Source organism: Acomys minous (assembly GCF_964271855.1).
Source record: "Acomys minous genome assembly, chromosome: 19".
Taxonomy (NCBI): Eukaryota; Metazoa; Chordata; class Mammalia; order Rodentia; family Muridae; genus Acomys; species Acomys minous.
The window spans coordinates 35702329-35726427 of NC_140499.1; the positions used below are offsets into that span (position 1 = coordinate 35702329).

Consider the following 24099-nt stretch of genomic DNA (forward strand, 5'->3'; position numbering starts at 1 on the left):
GTTGGATAGGAACCTGCCTGGATGTGGCACAGAGACCCAAGTGTTCCCAACCAGAAATCCTCTGGACAATTTTGGAACAAGCCAATGCTGCCTTTCTACACACATCATAACCAGTGCTCTCTGTTCAACCAAGGTGTGAGTTCTAATTAGTGAAATGTAAGTGTGATATGTACTACTTTCTGGTTTGGGCCACACAAACGTTTCCAACACAGTAGAACTTTTGGCTTCCACTGACTTGGAGCATAAAACCACAGAGTGGCCACAGATTGGCCAGAGACACATGGAAGGGAAAATGAGTAAGCTGGGTGCGGCACATGCCTGCCATCCCAGCACCACACAGGCTAAGTCAGGAAGTCTCCAAGCACCTTGAGTTTGAGGCAAGCCTGAGCTACGTTGCAAGGTTCTGTCTCAAGAAACAAAAGCAGGTTGGTGAGATGGTGTGGCAGGTAAAGGTGATTGCAGCCAAGCCAGAAAAACTGAGTTCAATCCCTAAGATCTACATGAGAGAAGAGAACCAACTCCTAAAATGTGTTCTCTGGACTCTACTGGTACAAGGTGTACAGGGATGGGGACAAGCACATACAAATAAGTATATTAAATAAATAAAGCGAAAGAAAAGAAAGAAAACAAAAACAAACACTGCCTGGTGGAAATACCAGTGGAGAACGTTCACCTTAGTCTACAATGTGAGCAAGAAAGAAACTTTAGCTGTGTTCAGCCATCACCAGTGTTTTTATTTATAATAGGATTTCAAATTTACTCTTGGACAATTTGACACGTGTGAACAATGTATCTTGATCATAGCGACCCTCTATTCTCCATTCCCCACACGCATCCCCAACATGTTTCCCCTTACCCCTCCTTTCTTCCATTTTGTTGTTTTGCTATGTTCCGCAGCACTGAGTCCAATTACTGCTGTCTGTTGGAAGGCTGAATGCTGGTGTTGGCATGCTCTCCTACGGATAACCAAAATGGCAGTGAGTTCATGAGTGCCATGGCCATGCCATGCCCAGAGGATAGCATGTCACAGTGCAACTTCTTGTCTTCCTGCTCCTACAGTTTCCCATCTATTCTCCCATGATGTTCCCTAAGCCCTTGGGGAGGTTGACTTGGGTCTCCCATTTAGGGCTAAGTGATAAATAGTCACTTATCCTCAGCACTGGCACCAGTTATCAATATCTGCATTAACCGTTGACCACTTCAGAGAGAAGTTTCTCTTAGGCCAGATTTTGATGTTTATTTGTTACAGCAGCCAGCCATTGTTTCAACTAATATTCATCTCCATTTTAGTCATCTAATTTCTTTTTTTTTTAATTAATTTGTTTATTCACTTTAAATTCTGGTCACACTCCATCCCTTCTCACTTCCCAGTCCCACCCTCCCTCTTCTCCATGCCCCCTTCCCCATCTTTCAGAAAAGGGGAGGCCCCCCTTCCCCTCCACCCCAGCTTATCAAGTCGCATCAGGACTGAGCACATCCTCTTCCCCTATGGCCTGGCAAGGCAGTCCCACACGGTAGCCACCTATTTTCTATGACCACCAATGATAATGTAAAGCATACATGAAAGTAGCCAACTTACTTTCTGCACAGACTTGTCACCTTTCAGTGCTTTTTTTTTTTTTGTAATACCTCCAAACCATAAATGTACACACAGTTCTTCTTTTAGATGAAAATAATTTTATACAATGTATTCGGATCACTGCTTCCACCCTCTTATCTCCTGCTAGAACCTCCCCACCTCTTCACCCATCCAACCCCATGCCTTTTTTCTGTCTCTCCCTCTTTAGAAAATGGCCAAATAAAAACCAAACCAGAATAAAAAGGAAATAAAAAAATGTACAACACACACACACACACACACACCACAAAAACACAACATTGGAAACCATAATACACAAGCAACAGACTTATAAGTTTAAAAAAATGCCCAACCAAAGCATATGTTTTAAAAGTAATTTTAATCTCCTTCCTCAGTTGTTGTCTGGGAGCCTCACTGCCTCTTTCTCCTAACCTAGGCCTAATTCTGGAAGCTTCTAGCCTCCATATAATCTGACATACGACTAGAATGTTTTCAGCCTCCAAGACTTACTGCTTAATAAGCTCACCCTTTCTTGTTTTTTCTGAGGTCTGAGCTGTTCTGGCTCAAACTCCTCTCCACCTGATTTGCTTAATCTGGCTTCTCTCTCAGCCTGGAATGGCTTTGCTTGGCCTCAAACTAACTTAGCAATGTGCTCTAATCTTCTGGTTTCTTCTCATTTTCTGGCTCATTCCATCTTCACCTGAGTTCTCTCTCTGCAACCAATCTCTCTATTACTGTCCTGGTTAAAAATTACCTGCTCTCTCTGTCTCTGCATTGCCCCTTAAATAATTCCTTTTCTGCTCACTTCCCAGGAGAGTTGGGCATATCCTATTCTGTCAAATCTCTGATTTGTCACCTTTTCTGTCACTCCATTAGACATCATTTTCAAACATGGGCGCTTCCTTCTACCAATTAACTTTACCTTCCTTTGGGATTAAAGGCATGTGTCATCACATCTGAATCTAAGCTTTTCCTCACCTGATACTTGCTCTATACCTGGCTGGCCTTGAACTCAGATCTGTTTGCCTCTGTTTCCTTGATTAAGGGCATGTTTGTATTGCAGTCAGATCACAGACCTAGAAGGCCTTTGGATGTGATCTCTTGCCAGAACAGCCATGTTCTGAATTGACATTCCTCAAGATCAAAAAAATATATATGTACAAAAATACGGTTGGATATTGCGTTTTCTCCTGCTTCACTAGTTAGTTACACTTATGCTTTCTCCATTTAGCATTTTATTTCTTTAAATGTTTCTTCAAGGTCATTTTGCCTTAAGCACTATTGTGTCTCACTTTATGCACAGGACAATGAGCTTTTAAAAGTGATAGTTTCCAAAAGAGAAATATTAATGATTCTGGGTTCCTTGCCTGATCTTCATATATACAGCTTCAGATTAAACATCGGTCCTTGTTTTTGTGTGCTGTGACACTTTAGCCTCAGACTTCCAAAGGTGAACTCATGATTTACCCTCTCTGTGCCCCCAAAACTGTTATGGTGGTTGGCTTTCATTGTCAAATTGCTACACTCTAGAGTCACCTGAGAGGTTTAGTAAAAGAATGCTTATATTGGGTTGGCCTGTGGGCAGGCTGAAGAGTTCTGCCTTAGTTGTGGTAATAATGTGGGAAAACCCACCAACTTTGGACAGCATCATTCTCTAGGCAGAGAGTTCTAAACTGCGTAAGAACGAAAGTCAACTGAGCCTACGTGCACCTATTTCTCTCTTCTCCTGACTTGAGGATGTGATGTGACACGTTGTCTCAAGTTCCAGACACAGGCTGAAACCTAGATTATAAACTAAAATAAACACTTTCTCTCCTAAATTGATTTCTGTCAGGGTGTTTTATCACAGTAGCAGAAATGAAACTAGAACGACTCCCTCTGAAGTTTATCAATGTCAACAAAAATCCTTTCCGCCTACTTGGAGCCTTGGCTTGGAAGTCAGGAGCCACTCTTGACTCTTTTAGTTCCCTGGACCCTTTCATAACTCCTTCCATCAGCGAACCTGGCAGATTCTCTCCTAAATGAATTTCTGATCTGTTTACCTATTTCCACTCCTGTCGCCGCATTTCTAGTCTAGAACACGATTATTTCCTGTCTTGAAGAGCTCAACAGCTTCCTACCTAGCTTCAAGGCTATCGTTCCTTTCCCTACTGATACGCTATCCACATGGCTACCCATGAAGGCCTGGAGTACACGAGCTAGCCCTGTCCCAATCATAACACATGATCACTTCCTGTGTAAGTTACTCTTCTCTTGCTGTGATAAAACACCATGATATAGAGGAGAAGACATGGCAGTGGAACCAGGACCTGTCTGTGGTAGCAAGGGGTTGCTTGGTAATGTTTCCATGCATCAAAAACAGAAAAAAAAATGCTGGCAATCATATGGATCACTTTCCCCATTCCTATTCAGTCCAGGACCTTCGTCTATTGAACAGTGGGTCTTCCATATTCAGTTAACCCTCTCTGGGAGTGTGTTCTAGGGCATACCCAGAGGTGGATCTCCTAGGCGATTCCAAACCCACCTTGCAGACAACAAAGATTAAGCATTGCACCTAGCATGTTTGAGACTTACCTCGAATCCTGCAAATAAACCAGTAATTAAATTTTTTAAACTTTCTGATAGCCTCTAGGGTTGAGCTGTAGTGGTATTACTGTGATGCTTCTTGGATGTGTGTAAAAGTGTGTATAATTGCCTAAGTATAGATCTTTGTGTTCCTATAAACCAAAACAAATTTTAAAAAACGATATCAAAATAGATTCAGTTTCACAGCAGTGACCTAACATGATGCCTGAAACTAAATTGCTTCTCACCATGGCCATCACACTGCCAGCTGTATGCAGACAAAATCCTTGGCCTGCTTTGCTATCTCATAAGATTCAGTTCTGCCACTCTCACTAATAAGGTGGACATCCTTGAAACAGTATAGTACTGTATTCAATGTTGAGATCATTATTGACACAAAAACATTAAATGTTTTTGTAGAAACATGCCCCTCTTAGAGGATGCACTCATGGATTCCTCTCTGAGGAGTAGCTCTATAATCCATGGATAGATTTGCTAACTTGTCCAAATTGATTATTTGTGTATATATTCCTTTATTAAACAGAAAGTCACAGGGTACCTAAGATTGTCTATTTCTAGATAACTCGCCCATACACACTGGTAGGGCAGATGTGTTAGTTATCATCAGTATTGTTTTAGTATAGGAATGTCCGAAGGTGAGCCACCTCTGTTAAGTCTGGCCACTGGCTGATGGGATGTGCTCATTCCGCGCCTAGTCCATTCCCTGTTGGTTCCCTTTGCTGCAAGGCATCTCGGGCAAAGTGCTTTGCTTCTGGAGGGAGAGGATGTGCTCGACCGGCTCAGCCTTCTGAGTTTTTATCCTCAAAGTACACATTGGCACTCTAGCTTGTGTGTGGGTGAGTCTCTTGAGAACCAAAGTAACGCATGTCCAAGCCCAAGGCCTCAGCACTGCTCAACTACACTGACTATTATGAGGGGGATTAAACAAAGCAGTGTATGCAAAGTGCTCAGGCTCGGTGGTTCGATCATGCCTCTAATTTGGGCTGAAAAGTCTTATGCCTGTTGTGGGATGGGGGTCCAAGACTGGACTTACGTTGGGCTGTATAAACCTCAGGTTTTTGAAAAAGTAATGGTTAAGGAAAAGATCCACTGGGCTTGGCTCAAGTTTTGCTTTCTGCAGAAGAAGAGGCAGAATAGAAAATTACTGCAGCATCCAGTGATTCCTAACACACCCCCCCTTTTTTTTAACAGCTGATGCAGCCCTTTCTGGTCCTGCAGAACACTCTTTAGAGTTGGCAATGATTTCCCAAGGGTCTAGAGCATATTTAAGGAGCCTGGAAAACAATATATATGGAGTCATAAGGCACGTAAGGCTCCTGAAAACAAGAAACATCCACCCTACACTTCAATAGTGATGCTGTTTTTCTATTATTGTTAGAACAATTAGGAAATATATACAAATACGGCAAATAAAAAAGTGCCCCAACTTGGATAAGCCCTATCTTGGTTCTTTGTAATTAGTTTCCTCTTCTCCCCCTGAACACTATGACGTGCACTATTTATAATCCTCTAACGACCCTAACTTTTCCATGGTTCACAGGAACGTTATTGTTGAAAGGTATTACTTCCTCTCTCTCCTTCCCTATTTCTTTCTTCTTTGCTTCTTTTGTTTTGTTTTGTTTTGTTTTGTTTTTGGTTGTTGTTGTTGAAACTGGGTCTCACTATGTACCCCAGGCTGTTCTCAAATTCCAATCAGCCCCCTGCTTCAGTGGCCCCATTGCTGGGAATACGAGTGTGAGCCGCTACACATCTGGTACCCTCGTTTTCAGTTAATGGTTGACAGTCAGTCAGCGCATTCTCCAAAATAATCTACGAGCAAACAGCAGAAGGACACATAGCATGAGGAAAACCATTCCCAGTCCCCTGGTACTTGATGTGGATGGACGTTCCAAAATGTGCTGGCGGTCAGGTTCAAGGGCCCAGTTCTGTGGTTCTCAGGGGCAAGACTCTCCCCACTAGGCTCTTCAGAAGACTGTTCAGCCGCCTACTTTTCTTCTACATAGCAGAGTTGAAAACTGCAGAAACACCAGGAGGGGAAAAAGCTCTGTGGTCCCAGATATTATGCTCTTTTCAAATATAAATTTTAGCTTATCAAACTTTAGGTAAATGGGAGGGAGGGAGGAATGGGAGGATACAAGGGACGGGATAACCATTGAGATGTAATATGAATAAATTAATAAAATAAAATTTTTAAAAAAGAAAAAAAAACTTCAGGTACAAATTAATTCTCCAAACACCTATCTCTAGAAAGCGTGTGATAAGCCTTGCTATCATCCCTCGGACCTCTAAGACTCACTTCCACTTTTGTTCTCTACAGTCAACTCTGTCTCCACGTTTTAAACATGATCATGTCTACATATACCTGTATACATATACCTGTATACATATACCTGTATACATATACCTGTATACATATACCTGTATACATACACCTTCCTTTGTTGTCTCTCCACACTGGTGAAGCATAAATATCTCTCAAGTCCTTTTAAGCAATATGCACTGCTACTCATATTGCTGGCTGCGCAGCTGAACAGTGTGCCATCATGACTTTTCCTTTTTTGTTAGCTACTATTATCCTAAAGGCAAACACACCTCATTTGAACATTCCTCAGGTTTTTCTTCTGCTTTGTTTCATGGGACAGAATCACATTCTCTAGCCCAGGATAGCCTCAACGTTCATGTAGCCCAGGCTGGCCTCCATCTTGCAGCAATCCTACTCCCTCAGCTGTGACTACAGAAGTTTGATTACCCACGTGTGGCCACTTCAGGTTTGAAAAATTAAATATAATTCAAACGGTCCCGGTGGCACGTGCCCATAAGCCTGTGTGTTATAAGGGAAGGGCAGGGAGATCAGCAGTTCATACCCAGTCCCTGCTACCTAGCAGGTTCGAGGCCACCCTGGGTGGACTACATAAGGCCTCATTTCAATGTTTTGAATGGCTTCATTTTCTCTTTCTCTCTGTGCCACTTCAGTCACTTTCAACCAGATTTCTTAGACATCATCTATTTTTAATGCCAAGAGAAGAAATAATGCTTCAGAGGACAGAAATGTCTTATCCAAAATATGAAAGTCTGTGCTTTGCCATACAGTAGATATTAACTCTACAAGTTTACACCGTTTCATAAGTACAAAATAAAAAGTGACCGACAAAGTTCACAAAGTGGGTGACAGTTTAGAGAAAAGATTTTACTCTGTTAAGAGGAAGGGGTACACTACACCTTTACTTTCTAAAAATAAAAAAAGTTTGCTCAGCCCTTGAAAGCCACAAGCTGGCAAATGTACACAAATCTGGCCGCTGTGAACAACCACAGTTGAGACAATGTCCTTTATAAAAGCCTAATGCTTATCATAAAAATTTAAATGAAAAAAAAAACCTGTTGCCATGGCAGAGTCTGTTACTTGCTACTTTCTAAGCCAAGATCACAGTACAAGGTCTGAGTGCTCCCCCAGGATATGTGCGCTGGTTTTCCTTTATGTAGATTTACACATTTAAGTGATAGGTTATCTTTAAAAAAACTTTTTTACAACTAATATCGTACTTAAAAGGTTGAACTTTCCTTCTGAGCTGTCAAAAAATTTGTGAAAACTTCCAAGTTTAATGCTAAAAACTGAGCAAGCTGAGCTGTAGCGATAAGGTCTATGAAATACAATTTTTTTCTATAAAGGGTCTGATGTGACAATGTTGGTATAGTGCCTAGGAGAAACTCAACGGCTTCACACCCTAACAAAAAAAAATGTGTATCAGGCCATTACATCATCAGAAGGGACTCGCCAAACTACTGTCACTTATAAAAATAAATAAATACTTCTTATTAAAAAAATACTTCTTTATTTTGTGCAAGATGGTCACAGCTATGACTTGTTTCAAATTCTATAACACATCTCCAAAAGAACTCACCCAAAAGTAAAACAGTCAAATATATATACCCATTATGAGATGATTTATCCATAGACTCAATCTAAAAAAAAATAATATATTTATTTTGTATACAATCTTCTGCCTGCATCTGTGCCTTCAGGCCAGAAGAGGGCACCAGATCTCATTATATATGGTTGTGAGCCACCATGTGGTTGCTGGGAATTGGACTCAGGACCTCCGGAAGCACAGCCAGTACTCTTAACCTCTGAGCCATCTCTTCAGCCCCATAGACTCGATTTTAAAGGACACAGTCATCATCATATTGTAGTTTGGAACGGCTTGCTCCTCCCAAGTGATGTTCCTCCCCACTGCCATTCAGTGGTGAACTACTTGAGCATAGGTGCTTTTCTGAGTGCCACTTGCCTGCCAGGCTGCTACAAAACACACATGGAGCTATTGTCTCCAACTTGGTGGGACATTTCTCAGGGTCAACTGAAGGTGTGAGTTCACTTGGGAGATGCTTGCAGAACGCTTGACAGCCCAGCGCAGTCCTCTGGGCTGCCAGTCCTGTCAGAGCATACAGTTTATGTGTGGTGTCAATACACCTTAGTGGGTTTCTTCATAGGCCTTTCCGAAAAGAGTGATGTCTGGAGCAGTTGGTCCACAGCACCTGGGCTCCTTGCTTGAAGGTCTGTGGCTATTGTTCACTGTGTAGTGAAGAAGAACTTGGAAATAAAGGTTGTGGCCTGGTCACCTGGCCTGTCACTGTGGCTGTAAGTGCTGCAGGTGGCACACATGTGACTGCCACTCTGGCTCACTCACAGACCAGATTTCTCATAGCAAAAGAGGAGTGGAAGGGGAAGCAGGTTACAGGGGTTTTGTTTTTCTTTCTTTCAATTGTGAAGCTGTTCTGGATGCAGGAGACAGTAGGAGAGAGAGAGAGAGAGAGAGAGAGAGAGAGAGAGAGAGAGAGGGAGAGAGAGAGAGAGAGCACTTAATGGCATCCTGGTCACATAGCTCCAACATCAAAGTCCCTACAGGTCTGGTCACCTAGCTCTGTAGCCTCTATAATCCCAGAAGCTTCTTCGTCATGTTCGGATGGCCAACCAGATGTGACTTTTCAAACCCCGGGTTCGCGCTGCATTTCTAGTAACACTTTCTTAATTTACAAAAAGCTTTTATTTTTCTGATCACTCCTTTGTATACTGTACTCTTTGTATTTTATGGAAGCAATAGTTCCTTGTACCTCCCTGAGGAAATCTGTGTATTTTTAGAAGTATTTCCATCTGCTCCCCACATAGTCTTTATTTACTCTGTTTCTGTTGCTGTTGCTGTTGCTGTTGCTGATGGTTTATTTCATCTTGGGTGTGTTTTGGTTTGCCTCGTATATGTAAATGTCTGGTGGTTCTTAGCTCTATTTTATATTTCAGAGTCAATTGGTCAAAGCTCTATGCATGAGTAAGGAGTAAGCCTACATCGCTTCCATCTGGGAGCCCTCACAGATTAGACGGCACAGGGTGCTTTGCTCCCCACACCCACGAGTTCTGAGCCTTTCTAGGCACCCAGTGAGGAACAGGTCCCATCAGCGCCATTAAATATCCTCCTGCCCATCAGGTGATGTACTCCGTCTGCTTTACCTATTATTAGCAATAAAAAGATATCTTCTAGTGTAACAAAATATTAAATTTGTGTTGTGCCTACTTCTTATAGTTTAGGCATATTTTAGGAAAAAATACAGCCCATGTTTGTGATCCAGGCCTGGGAAGAGCAAAGGAGGACAGTTGTACGTGACTTTGAGACCAGATTGGGCTAAATAGTAAGTTCAAGGCCAGCTTGAGCTGCAGTGGGAGGGGGGAAGAGGAAGGTAAGGAGGAGGTGGGGGGGATGGGTAGATGGGGGGAAGCAGGGTAGACTGCAAAAGGAGGAGGGAGGGAGAAAAGGAGCAAGGGAGGGAGGGAGAAGGTCTTTACTTCACCCTAGGACTGGGTCTTAAAGAAACATCAGGAGAGAGGAAGATTTGGGGATGTGCTATACAGAACTGCAGAGCTGTCCATCCTCCGGAGAGCAATACTTTCTTTCTATTCACTTAACTACTATGCTATGGGTTACTGTGAAGAAACATCATAAATGGAATACTAATAGAGGGATTCTGTAGATAGCCAGGCTGGTCCAAGTAATCATCTGAACCCTTAAACATAAGGGAAGAGGGCAGAGGGATGTGGCAGAAAAGAAGACAGGAGAATGCGGGGAAGGAGGTCAGAGAAAGCGAAACGTGAGGACTCAGTCTTCCACGGCTGTCTGTGGAGGTCAAGGGGAGCAGCCAAGAAAGGGACTCACCCTCTAGGCGGTGGGAATGCCTGTGGCCAGAGAGCAGGGACCTCCCTCCCTCCGGTCACTATAGAACTGACTCTTCCACTGGCCTGAATGAGCGTGTCTTAGTCAGGCTTTCTATAGTGTGATGAAACACTGCGACCAAAGCAACTTGAGGTTCATTCAGCTTACACTTCCATATCACTCACAGTCCATCATTAAAGGAAGTCGGGTCAGCAACTCAAACAGAGCAGGAACCTCAAGGCAAGCAGGAGCAGATGCAGAGGCGGTGGAGGGATGTTGCTTACTGGCTTGATCCCATGGCTTGCTCAGCCTGCTTTCTTACAAAACCCAGGACCGCCAGTCTACGGGTGGCCCAACCCACAGTGGGCCAGACCCTCCCCCATCAATCATTAACTAATAAAATGCACTACAAGTTTGCACCTGGAGACTCAATCGATGTTCCCTCCTCTCAGATGACTGTGTCAAATCGACATAAAACCAGCCAGCACAAGCCTAAAGCAGATTGTCCCTCAGACATTCCAGACAAGAGCTCTGACTGGTGGCTGACCTTAGCCTGAGGGTACCCAACACAGCACCCAGTCAAGCCCTCTGAACCGGCAGAGGATAAAAGATAGTTTAGTTTAGTTTAGTTTTTTTTTTTTAAGTGGCTAAAATTAAAGTAGCTCTATGGCAATGATATAAAGAGTGCAGGGATACTGGTGTTTTTGTAGGCTAAAGTTTTTTTTTTTAGGTTAAGTTTTTTTAACCAATATTTTTTATTACAACCTATTAACCAAACATATGTCGAATATAACCCGACTAACCAAAACAATAGGAAAAGAGGATTAAGGAACACAATCACAACTGTAAGGATATCAGTTCCGAGGAATGATTCTCCTGGCATAATCAGCAGGATTTCTTCTGCTGGAACCTGGAGTAACCACAACCTGGAACCTCAGCAGGAGCTCGGAGCCCGGAAGCCTTCCCTCAAGTGGTTCTTTCTAGGAGCGTCTTGAAGTGGAGCGATGAACAGCCAAAACTATCCCAAATCTCCAAAAAGCCCCTCCTTCAGTTCTGGGCTCTTTTATATATCTCCTCCCAGAGTCTGTTCACGGGATCTTTTCAGCTGGCAACAATCAAGCCCCGGAATGAGGTGTTGGGTCTTCTATTGGATTAACCTCGCCTGTTCTCTCACAAAACCATGCTGATCTCACACTTGGGATCATAAAATACAGGTTTATCTCTCCTTCAGTGTTTGGATGCAGAAGGAGAGGTGAGAAAGGGAGGTGCTGAGACCTTTCACTGTACATTAAAGAGACAGTTCTTGGGCATTCATCAGAAGACTTCAGAAACGGGCCCATAAAATGACTCAGTTCTGTGAACCCCACTTTGAGTTAGGTTGGAAATTAAATCCAAAGGGAGAGACGTTGTTTCAGTATGTGTTTGAAATTATTGTGTCAATACTGCTGTTCCAGCTTGAGTGTAAATGTCTTCACGGCCCGTGTACTTCAGCTTGTGACTCCCATCTGGTAGTGCTGTTTTGGAGGTTGTGGCATCCTCATTTGGATGAGACCTAGTTGGCAGACAGAGTTCCAAGGAGGCTGAGCTTGCGGTGTTAGCGTGGCGCCAGCTCTGCTTACTGAGCTTGTGAGATGCAGCGGACCACCCTGCAAGCTCCCACTGTAGAACGCCTGCAGCCTACGGATACGCACTCCTGTCCTAATAGACTATCTCTTCTGAACTGTGAGCAACAGTGACTTCTATCCCTCCTCCGGAGGCTTCTGTCAGGCATGTGTTAGATAAACAAGAAAGGTAACTAACAACGCTGCTGTGTTCCCACGCTGACTCCAGGCTCCCTTATGCATGGGATTAGGGTTGGCAGAGGACACCCCCAGCAAACCTGATTTGAGGGCACTTGTGCACGGGTCTTGCACTGATGTCCAGAACGGAAGGGCGGTACTATGTGGATAGGGAGGGCAGAGCTACGGCCGCTCAACTGTCATGCACTCTGGCCCACTGCCTACCTCTGCCTGAGCCCAGACTCATTGGCTTCTCAAGCGCTAGCATTACAGGCATGTCCTGCCATGCCTGAATTTATTATACACTCTTTAGGAATAATTTTCTTTAAATGTATTTGCATGTAAATGTTGATAAAAACTGACATTTAAAAAAAAACAGCTCTAAAATGTAATCCGTACCACCTCACCTCTCATTGGCCTCTGGTTCTCTTGGACCAGTTTATATTATTATCAGAAGGAAAGGAAAACACCAGACTGTTCAATAGACACCAGCAGGCTAGAGAAGGAAGATGTGTTACATGCATATTAATTTCTCCTCTCTTACGCTGTTTCAGAAGTGGGGAAAAAGATCTTGTTGTAGTTGAGTGGGTGGTAGCAGTTCACTTCCCCACATCTAATTTCATAAATATGTGTTTCAATTACCTTTTGCAGATGAAATAACTAAATCCCGATTCAATTTTCTATTTCAGAAGGGCCATTAATCTGCAAAACAAATAAAGATAGATTAATTTTTAATGCCTATTCCACATTTTCTAAAAAAATGAAAATTATAACACTAATATAGCCTCAAATAGAAATGATGAGCCCCCACTTCTGTTTCCTCTACAACTGAGCTTATCCTGTCAGGCAGCGTCTCTAAGAGTCAAAGTCAGACAGAACCATTTGCCTTTTGCGTCTTTTGTTTTAAAGCTGAGAACAAGCAGATCTTCTAAGCAGTTTGCCTGTCGAAATAATTCCCCACCCCACCCCTACAAGCACTATTAACAAGAAGAACTTGAACAACAATTTTAGAAATCAAAGAATAACCAAAACTCATTTAATGGCACCATTCATGGAACAAGCTAGTCTAGTTACCTAGATTTTCCGGTTAACTAGAAATTAACCTAATTCCATAGTTCAACACCCGCAGTCTAAAATCTTTTCAAAATGCATTAGCTTCTACTGTGCCTTAGGAAGTACAGAGTGGTGAGTGTAACTGAGAACTGGATGATCAAATTGTCTGCAGCATACATGAACACCTCGTGATTTAGGGTTCCTTCAGGATTCTAGGAGATGGGGCTGACCGACAGCTAAACATGCAATCTGAAAGCCTGTGTGCCTTTTATGTCTGCTTTAGTGTACTTTTCTCTTGAAATCTGGCAGGAAAAAAAAAAACATGCCTCCTGGGACTGGAGTGATGGCTCAGTGGTTAAGAGCACTGGCTGCTCTTCTGGAGGATCTGAGTTCAATTCCCAGCACCCACATGGCAGCTCACAACTGTCTGTAACTCCAGTTCCAGGGGCTCTGGTACCGTCACACAGACGCACATGCAGGCACACCACCAATACACATAAAATAAAATAAATTACTTAAAAAAATAGTCCTTTTCATTCTCCACCGTTGAGTGAAGAGTAGGGACTGACTTTCACAAGAACTCTGGTGCCCCATTTTTGACCACGTCCCCTGGATGGGGAGGCCGGGTGGCACTCAGAGGAAGGATAGCAGGCTACTAAGAAGAGACTTGATACCCTATGAGCATATATAGGGGGAGGAGGTCCCCCTCAGTCACAGTCATAGGGGAGGGGAGTAAGGGGAAAATGGGAGGGAGGGAGGAATGGGAGGATACAAGGGATAGGCTAACAATTGAGATATAATATGAATAATTTAATAAAATATTTAAAAATAATCCTTTTAATCAAGGGTTCTAATTTAATTGGGTTAAATCAACATTTTTTTTTCTGCAGGATCATAATCAGGAAAATTTTAAAGGGGTATGAACAGAGTAGCAAACTTATAGGTATATGACAGGTAATGGTTTTATTTTAAGAAAGTGTTCAGCCAGGTATAGTGACTCACCCATGCAGTCATAGTGAGGACAAGGGAAGGTGGGAAGATCATGAGTTCAGGGCTAGCCTGTGCTTTCTAGTGAGAACCAGACCAGGCTAGATTGCTTGGGACCCTTTACAAAAAGCAAAAAACAACAACAAAAAAGTTTTACTTTTCCCTTTGCTCTCATATGAGTGTGTGTGTGTGTGTGTGTGTACATATATATATATATATATATATATACATATATATATATTCCTCCTGAGTGCTGGGATCAAAGGCATGCACCACCATTCCAAGCTAATTTCATTACTTGCTTGACATGATAGCCATGTAAGAGATACTTTGAATGTTACTGGTCTTCAAACTCACTCATTCATTCATTCATTCATTCACTCATTCATTCATTCACCAAAACCCCTATAGACTACCTGAGGTGTGGCATTGTTTTAAGCACTATATACATAGCAGATAACACAAGTGACTTTCTTTTTGGAGCCCATATTTTTGTGGATTGTCACTTTCATTGTCTACAAAGGCTCTATCAGCCTTTTTAATTTGCTTACAGGCAGGGCAGCAGCATTCTTAGCCTCAGAGCCCAGGATCCTTGTATTGTCTCTGTAGCATCCTCTTTGGGAATTAGTTCTTCATCCTTAGGGGATGCTGTAGACTCACTGAAACTTGTGGCTTGTACCACACATCCACACATTGTTCTAGGCAGGTTGTATAATAACTCCATTTTATAGCCCCATCAATAACTCTATTTTTTTAAAGTGTGCACACAAAGCAAACTTGACTCTTGATTGTGAAAGTGTGCTTTGAGGAGTGAACACACGTGGGCAAGATGTGCATTTTGTTCTTATTCTAACTTAGGTGGTGACTCTCCACCATTAGTTAGGGTTCCTTCCTCACAGTCTAATTAATTTAGGTAGTCTGTGGTAAAAATGCCACACAGGAAACAAAAGGGGAAGGGGAAGGGCCCCTGCTCCAAGGAGGAAAGAATCACTGCTCCAGACCGTCAAATTCCTGGAATACAGAGGTAGGCCTTTGTGTAAAGGGAGGTTTCACTGGATAGGGAAATTAAAATATTTGCATGGGTGGGGGAGATCTTCATGTCCTCCCCTCCCCCTTAAAATAGGGGACACACACACACACACACACACACACACACACACACACACACACACACACACCTACCCATCCCAGCACATCAAGTTGCACCAGGACTGAGCGTATCTCTTCAACAGTGTCCTGGCAAAGGAGCTCTGCCAGAAGGAAATGATCAAAAAAGCATGGGAGAAAGTCCTTGTCAGAGACAGTCTCCGTTCCCCTTACTAGAGGACCCACATGAAGACCAAGCTGTCCATCTGGTACATATGTGTAGGGGGCCTAAGTCCGGTCTATACATGGCCCTTGGTTGGTGTTCCAGTCTCTACAACCCACCCTGGGTCCAGGTTTGTTGGCTGTTGGTCTTCCTGTGGAGCTACTGTTCCCTCTGGATCCTTTCATCCTTCTTCCCAGTCTTCCATAAGGCTCTGTGTCTCCCGCCCCCAATGTTTAGCTGTGAGTCTCGGCATCTGTTTCAATCCATTGCTGGGTGGAACCTCTCAGAGGACAGCTATTCTAGGCTCCTGTCTCCAAGTAGAGCAGAATGCCATTAGCTTCTGTCAGAGGTCTAGGGGAGGGAAATAGGGCAAAAGAGGGAAGTTGGGGAGAACAGGAAAATACAAGTGAGGGGGTATCAATTGGGATGTAATCTGAATAAATTATTAAAAATAAGTAAATAAATAAATAAAATAGTGCCAGGGCTGGCTCTCTTGCATGTTGTAGCCAGGCATTAGCTGGACATTGCCTCAATCTCCGCTTTCTTTATCCTTGCTCATCTTGTAGGCAGGGTAAATTTTGGGTCCAAGGTCTTGTGGGTAGGTTGACGTTCTTATCTGGTTGTAGAGGGTGGCCCCTTCAGTCTTCATGTCTGCCACTAGTAGGGGGCCTCAGCTACAGTTACCCCCATATCCTTATAGTAGCCTATCCTGTTGTGGGTCTCCAGCCTGTCTCAGAGCTGCCTCAGGCCACAGCTTCTCTTTTCTCTGCAAGCCCTCTGTCCTATTTCCCCCTCTCTCAACATCAGATCCTTACCCTCATTTCCCTCAGCACGTCCTCTCCTGTTCCTTCTCTCCCATCAAGCACTTCCTTTGTCTAGTATGTTTCCCCTTCCCAGTAAGATTCATGCATCCTCCGTTGGGCCCTCCTTGTTACTCATCTTCTTTGGGCCTGTGAATTCCAGTATGCTTATCCTGTACCGTATGGCTAATATCTGCTTATAAGTGAGTACATAGCATGTGTGGCTTTCTGGATCTGGGTTACGCTACTCCAGATGATCATTTCTAGCTACATCCATTTGCCTGAGATTTTCATGATTGCTTTGTTTTTACTAGCTGAGTAGTATTCCAGTGTGTAAATGGATCATTCTTTGGTCAAAAGATAGCTGGGTTGTTTCTAGTTTCTGGCTATTACAAATAAGGCTGTTGTGAACGTAGTTGAGCAAATGTCCTTGTTGCATGAGGGGGCATCTTTTGAGTATGTACCTAGGAGTGGTATATCTGGATCTTGAGGTAGAGCTATTCCAAATTTTCTGGGAAACCTCCAGATTGATTTCCAAAGTGATTGTAGAAGTTTGCACTCCCACCAGCAATGAAGGAGTATTCCCCTTTTCTCTGCATCCTCACCAGCATGTGCTGTCTCTTGAGTTTTTGATCTTAGTCATTCTGGTGGGTGTAAGATGGAATCTCAGAGTTGTTTTGACTTGCCTTTCCCTGATGACTAATGACATTGAGCATTTCTTTAGGTGCTTCTTGGCCATTTGAGATTCCATGGTTGAAAATTCTCTGTTTATCTCTGTGCCCCATTTTATTTGGTTTGTTGGTGTTTAACTTCTTGAATTCTTTATATATTTTGGATATTATCACTTTGTCAGATTTAGGGTAGGTGAATATCTTTTCCTAGTCTATAGGCTACCATTTTGTTCTGTTGACAATGTCCTTTTCCTTACAGAGGCTTTCAGTTTCAAGAGGTCCTATTTATTAATTGTTGATCTTAGAGCCTGAGCTGTTGGTGATCTGTTCAGAAGGTTGTCTGCTGTGCCAATGAGTTCAAGGTTGTTCGCAACATTCTTTTCTAATAGATTGTTTCTGATTTTATGTTAAGTTTATTGATCCACTTGGACTTGAGTTTTGTGCAGGGTGATAAATATGGATCTATTTGCATTTTTCTACATGTAGACAATCCAGTTAAGCCATCACCATTTGTTGAAGATGCTATAATTTTTCCATTGTATGATTTTGGCTTCTTTGTTAAAAATCAAGTATCTGGAGGTGTGTGGATTTCTTTGTGGGTCTTCAGTTCAACTCCACTGATACACTAGTCTGTTTCTATGCCAGGTCCATGCATTTTTTATTGCTGTTGTTCTGTAATACAGCTTGAAATTAAGGATGGAGATACCTCCAGAAGTTCTTTTATTGAACAGGTTTGTTTTAGCTATACTGGATTTTTTGTTTTTTCATATGAAGTTAAGAATTTTTCTTTCAAATTCTGTAAATAATTGTGTTGGGATTTTGATGAGAATTGCATTGAATTGGTAGAGTGCTTTTGGTAAAATGGCCAATTTTTACTATGTTAATCCTACCAAACCATAGACATGGGAGATCTTTCCAACTTCTGATATCTTCTTCAATTTATTTCTTCAGAGATTGGAAGTTCTTGCTGTACAGGTCTTTCACTTGCTTAGTTAGAGTTATATCAAGATACTTTATGTTATTTGTGGCTAGTGTGAAGAGTGTTGTTTCCCTAATTTTTTTCTCAGCTCATTTGTCGCTTGTATATAGAAGGGTGACTGATTTTTTTTTAATTTTGTATCCAGCTACTTTATTGAAGGTGTTTTTCAGCTGTAGGTGTTCCCTGGTCGAATTTTTGGGGTCACTTAGGTATATTATCATATCATCTTCAAAGAGCAATACTTTGACTTTTTCCTTTCCAATTTGTATCCCCATCATTTCCTTTAGCTGCCTTATTGCTCTAGCTAGGACATCAAGCACTATATTGAAGAGATACAGAGAGAATGGACAGCCTTGTCTCATCCCAGATTTCAATGTAATTGCTCCAAGTTTCTCTCCACTTAATTTGATGTTGGTTATTGGCTTGCTGTATATTTCCTTTATTGTGCTTGGGCATCCACCTTGCATGCCCGATCTCTTCAAGACTATAAACATGAAGGGGTGTCGGATTTTGTCAAATTTTTTTTCAGAATCTAATGAGATGATAATGTGTTTTTTTCTTTGTTTGTTTATATGGAGAATTACACTGATGGATTTTCACATGCTGAACCATCCCTGCATCCCTGAGATGAAGCCTACTTGATCATGGTGGATGATATTTTTTATGTGTTCCTGGATTTGGTTTGTGAGTATTTTACTGAGTATTTTTGTGTCAATGTCCATAAGGAAAATTAGTCTGAAATTCCCTTTCTTTGTTGGATCTTTGTGTGGTTTAAGTATCATGGTAACAGTAGCCTCATAGAATGAGTTTGGCAATGCTCTGCCGTTTCTATTTTGCGGAATAGTTTGAGGAGTATCAGTATTAGCTCTTCTTTGAATGTCTGGTAGAATTCAATGAAAGCATCTGGCCCTGGGCTTTATTTTCGTTGGGCAATTTTAATGACTACTTCTATTTCCTTAGTGGGTTATAGGGCTATTTAAATTATTTACCTGATCTTGATTTAATTTTGGTAAGTGGTATCTATTAAGCCAATCCTCCATTTCCTTTAGATTTTCCAATTTTGTGGCATATAGGCTTTTGAAGTACAACCTAATGATTCTTTGAATTTCCTCAGTGTCTGTTACTATGTCTCCCTTTGCATTTCAAATTTTGTTAATTTTGATACTCTCCCTCTGCCTTTTAGTTACTTTGGCTAAGGGTTTATCTATCTTGTTGGTTTTCTCAAAGAACTAGCTCTTGGTTTTGTTGATTCTTTGTATTGTCTTCTTTTTTCTACTTTATTTCCGCCCTGAATTTGATGCTTTCCTGCTGTCTATTCCTCTTGAGTGCTTGCTTCCTTTTGCTATAGAGCTTTCAGGTGCGCTTTTAAATTTCATGCACAAATCTCTCCAATTTCTCTATGAAGGCACTTAGTGCTATGAACTTTCCTCTTAGCACTACTTTCATTGTGTCCCATAAGTTTGGGTGTGTTGTGTCTTCATTTTCATTTAATTCTAGGAAGTTTTTTTTTTGTTTGTTTGTTTCCTCCTTGACCCAGTGGTCAATGAGTAGAAAGTTGTTCAGTTTCCATGAGTTTGTAGGCATTCTACTGTAGATTTCTGTTGTTGTTGAGGTCCAGCTTTAATCCATGGTAGTCTGATAGAGTCCAGGGTGTTATTTCAATTATCTTGTATTGGCTGAGGGTTTCTTTGTGGCTGAGTATGTGATTAATTTTGGAGAAATTTTTTTTCAGAATCTAATGAGATAATAATGTGGTTTTTTTTCTTTAAGTTTGTTTATATGGTGAATTATGTTGATGGATTTTCATATGTTGAACCATCCCTGCATCCCTGAGATGAAGCTTACTTGATCATGGTGGATGATATTTTTGATGCTGAGAAGAAGGTTTTTGTGTGTGTGTGTGTGTGTGTTTGGATGGAATGTTCTGTAGATATACAGACATTAGGCCAATTAACTTTCCCTGTTTAGTTTTTTTTCTCGGTGATCTGTCCATTGGTGAGAGAGGTGTTTTGAAGTCTCCTACTATTAATGTGTGGAGTTCAATGTGTGATTCAAGCTTCATTAATGCTTCTTTTATGAATATGGGTACCCTTGCATTTGGGGCATATATGTTCAGAACTGAGATGACATCTTGATGGATTTTTTTCCTTTGATGAATATGAAGTGCCCTTCCCAATATCTTTTGATTAATTTTGGTAGAAAATCTATTTTATTAGATATTACAATAGCTACTTCAGCTTGCTTCTTGAGTCCATTTAATTGGAAACCATTATTCCAGCCTTTTATTCTGGGACAATGTTTATTTTTGTTGCTGGGTCTGTTTCTTGTATGCAACAGAATGATGGATCCTGTTTTTTCAACCATTCTGTTAGCCTGTGATGAGGTTGAGAGATATTAATGACCAAAGATTTCTAATTCCTGTTACCTTGACATTGGTGATGTGTGTGTGTGTGTGTGTGTGTGTGTGTGTGTGTGTGTGTGTGTGTGTTTCTTTTGATGGTGTGGAATAATTTATTTCCTATGTTTTCTTGGATGTAGTTAGCCTTGTTGGGATAGAATTTTCCTTCTAGTATTTTCTGTAGGGCTGGATTTGTGAATAGATATTGTTTATATTTGGTTTTGTCTTGGAATATTTTGTTTTCAATGATAATTGAAAGTTTTGTTGCTAGATATAGTAGTCTGGTCTGACATTTGTCTAGGCCCTTCTGGATTTTAGAGTTTAGAAGCCAGGTGTAATTCTGATAGGTGTGCCTTTATATTTTACTTGGTCTTTTTCCCTTGCAGCTTTTAATATTCTTTTTTTGTTGTTGTTGTTGTTCTGCAGATTTAGTGTTTTGATTATTATGTGGTGGGAGAATTTCCTTTTCTGCTAGAGTCTAATTGGTGTTCTATATGCTTTTGTATGTTTATAGGCATCTCTTTCTTTACGTTGGGGAATTTTTTTATTATTTTGTTGAAAATATTTTCTAGTCCTTGGAGCTGGGAATTTTCCCTTTCTTCTATTCCTATTATTTGTACATTAGGTCTTTTCATAATATCCCAGATTTCCTGGATGTTTTGTGTCAGAAATTTTGTTTTGCTTTTATACTTTAAAAGTCAGGGTTCCTCTGCATAGTCTTGGCTGTCCTAGACTCACTTTGTAGACCAGTCTGGCCTCGAACTCACAGGGATCTGCCTGCCTCTGCCGCCCCAGTGATGTATCAATTTCTTTTATTGTATCTTCTACACCTGAGATTCTCTCTTCCATCTTTTGGATTCTCTTGGAGATGCTTGTGTCTGTTTTTCCTAGTCTCTTTCCTAGGTTTTCCATTTCCAGGACTCCTTCAGTTTATGCTTTCTTTATTGCTTCTACTTCTATTTTCAGGTCTTGGACAGTTTTATTCATTTCCTTCACCTGTTTAATTGCGTTTTTCTGTATTTTTTTTAAGGGATTTATTTATTTCTTCTTTAAAAGCCTCCATCATCTTCATGAGACTGGATTTAAGGTAGTTTTCTTGTTCCTTGGCTGTGTTGAGATATTCTGGAATTGCTTTAGAATGATACTTGCATTCTGGTGTTGACACATTACCCACATTCTGGTTATATGTGTTCCTGCACTGGCTTTTAGCCATCTGGCTGTATCTGGTATTGGCTGGTCAGGTATAGCTCCCCTCTCCGGTGTTTGCTCTGCTGTCTGATGATCCCCGGTGGCTGCCAGCCTGTCTTGCCCAAGTAGTCACCAACGGCCACCAGGGTTTAAGGTACTGGTGGTCCATGGGGCCTGCTGGCCTCTGGGAATACAGGTAGAGGTGAGGTCCAGTAGATGGAGGGTACAGGGAGCTGGGTGTAGCTCACTGCTGCTGTGTTTTCCCAGTGGTACAAGCAGGAAAGTGGCTAGTAGATATCTCACCTGTCTTCCCTAGGTGGCCACCCAGGGCCAGGGCAGGGATGGGGCACCAGACCTGGCAAAATGAGATTCTCTTAACGGCATTTTTATATGTTTAATTTGACCCAGACATAATTAGAAATAATAAAATGAGAAAAAAACAAAAAGAAAACCCAACATGGCAAAAGTGTCATCAATAATGACAATTTGGGGGGATTTTAAAAAGTTGTTTTATTATTTTTTATGTGTGGGTGTTTTGGCTACATGTATGTCTGTGCACCACATGCATGCCTGGTAGCCTTAGAGGAGAGCACTGCAACTGGACTTACATATGGTTGTGAGCTACCAGGTGAGCGCTGGAAATTAAAGCTGGTTTCTCTGAAAGAGCAACAAGCACTTCCTCAATTTTGAGCCATCTCTCCAGACTCAATAATATTTGATATTTTTTTTAAAAAAGGGAAAAAAAAGAATAAGTCAGAACTTTGTAGGGGATTTTTTACAAAAATAAACCGATCCTGGTGAAAACAATTTTGGTTAAAAATGAATAAAACAAAAATTAAAATTCACTATAATATATAAAATATTGATCAAGAATTTGAATTATCAGCCAGGCATGGTGGCGAACACCTTTAATTCCAACACTGGGAGAAAGAGGCAGGCAGTTTACTGTGTGTTTGAGGCCAGCCTAGTCTACAAAGCAAGTTCAGGAGAGCCAGTGCTACACAGAGAAACTTTGTCTTAAAAAAAAAAAAAAGAATTTAAATTATCACAACGGCATTTGCTTTGGGAAATATGTTTCAGGTTTTTTTAAAACAAAATTTAATAATGTGATCTGATGAAAATATTTATACATATTGAGACCATGAGCATGAAAGAAAACAGCAGAGTACAGCTGAGAATTGTTAGCTGTTGATCCAGAATCCATTCTTTCAGTTTTGCTCTGATACCCAATTGCTAATAATCCATGTGCCCCAACACTTCTCATCAACTTAGTTTATATGAACATTTTAGTAGAATTTTAGTCGAATCTCAAACTTAATCGGACATGTAGACTTTGAAACAATTAATGAATGTTTATTGTTTTATTCATCATCTGTGGTTTGCTCCTACTTTGTTAGAACATTTGTTGAACATTCATTTGAGAAATCTCAGTGTTTGGTTTCGATGAACTGGTGTACAATCTGGGAAACAGAGACACATGACGGCATTCCACATGCCAGAGGATATGTTATGGGAAATGAAGGGGCAATAATTAGGAGTTTGGGAGGCATCAGGTCCTGGAAGCAACCTGAAAATCTGATAATATTTTTACTGAAGAAATGGAGGAGGATATTAAGACCAAGAAGAAAAACAAGGCCTGAATCCAATGCTTCTGCCCTTGTGTTCTCCCAATGCTATGACATTAACAGCACCTTTCTCCTTGTATAACATGTAAGTAGACAATGTCTCTTCTATTAGATCCACCTTAAGGGTAAGGATTATGTCATTTATTTACCTTCGAAACCTCAGCACTTATCACAATACATGTTTCATAATGGGTACTCAATAAATATTTGATGAGTTAATGAAAGATTGAAGGAGTGAATAAAGAAAGAAGAAAGCCCAAAGGATACTCAGGAGTTAGTTAGGCAACTAGTTTGATTGCAAGTGGGACTAATACAAAGGCTATTGCTTGTCAGGCTCCGCTAGACTTCATTGCACTGATAATGGAGAGACGTGGGTGGATTTTCATCAGGATGATTACAAAGACTGATAACAAAGCAGTGACCTTTTGCAGGCTGACCTAAATGCTGTATATATGCTGTTTTAAGAGTCATCATTAGCTCTCCTGAGGATCCAACAGGTGGACAGGACAAGCTCTTACACTAGTCTCTGAAATAGGAAGATGCAGATTTGTCATTGTGTAACCTGAAGAGAAATTTATCAATGAGAATTAGATACATTTTCTAATCACCCTGTGCCTCCAAAGGGTTCCTTCCAAGCCGGGAACCTACCCTAGGACAAACTGCAGAGAAGAACTTGAACAAAGCGAAATGGTTTGTCTATAATGGTAAGATCAAGTCTGACTTCGTGTTGTTCATTTTTCAGTTAGTTTTCCATCAGAAAGAGACAAAATGAGAGAGCAGAATCATATGAGGAAAGAATACCACTGAACCTTAGGCAAGAACATTCAGGAACAGGACCGACTTCCTAGCAAATGCATTGATCACTCAGAGATGTCTTTTTTCCATAATAAATTCAGAAGGGATTGTTTTTTTGTTCTCTACCTGACCTTATTTAATTTATCTGAGTATCTGC

The 24099-nt window shown here is 41.3% G+C and overlaps 1 long non-coding RNA gene across 1 annotated transcript in view; it reads right to left on the reverse strand.

Annotated features, from left to right (window-relative positions):
- Positions 1–11334: 11334 nt before the first annotated feature.
- The window catches only part of LOC311589751, a 54894-nt gene continuing 42129 nt past the window's right edge, over positions 11335–24099 (reverse strand). Inside the window, exons 2-3 of the long non-coding RNA XR_014776641.1 lie at positions 12780–12839; positions 11335–12119 (exon numbers count right to left, since the gene is read on the reverse strand). This is a non-coding gene — a long non-coding RNA (uncharacterized lncRNA). The remainder of the gene's footprint in view (positions 12120–12779; positions 12840–24099) is intronic.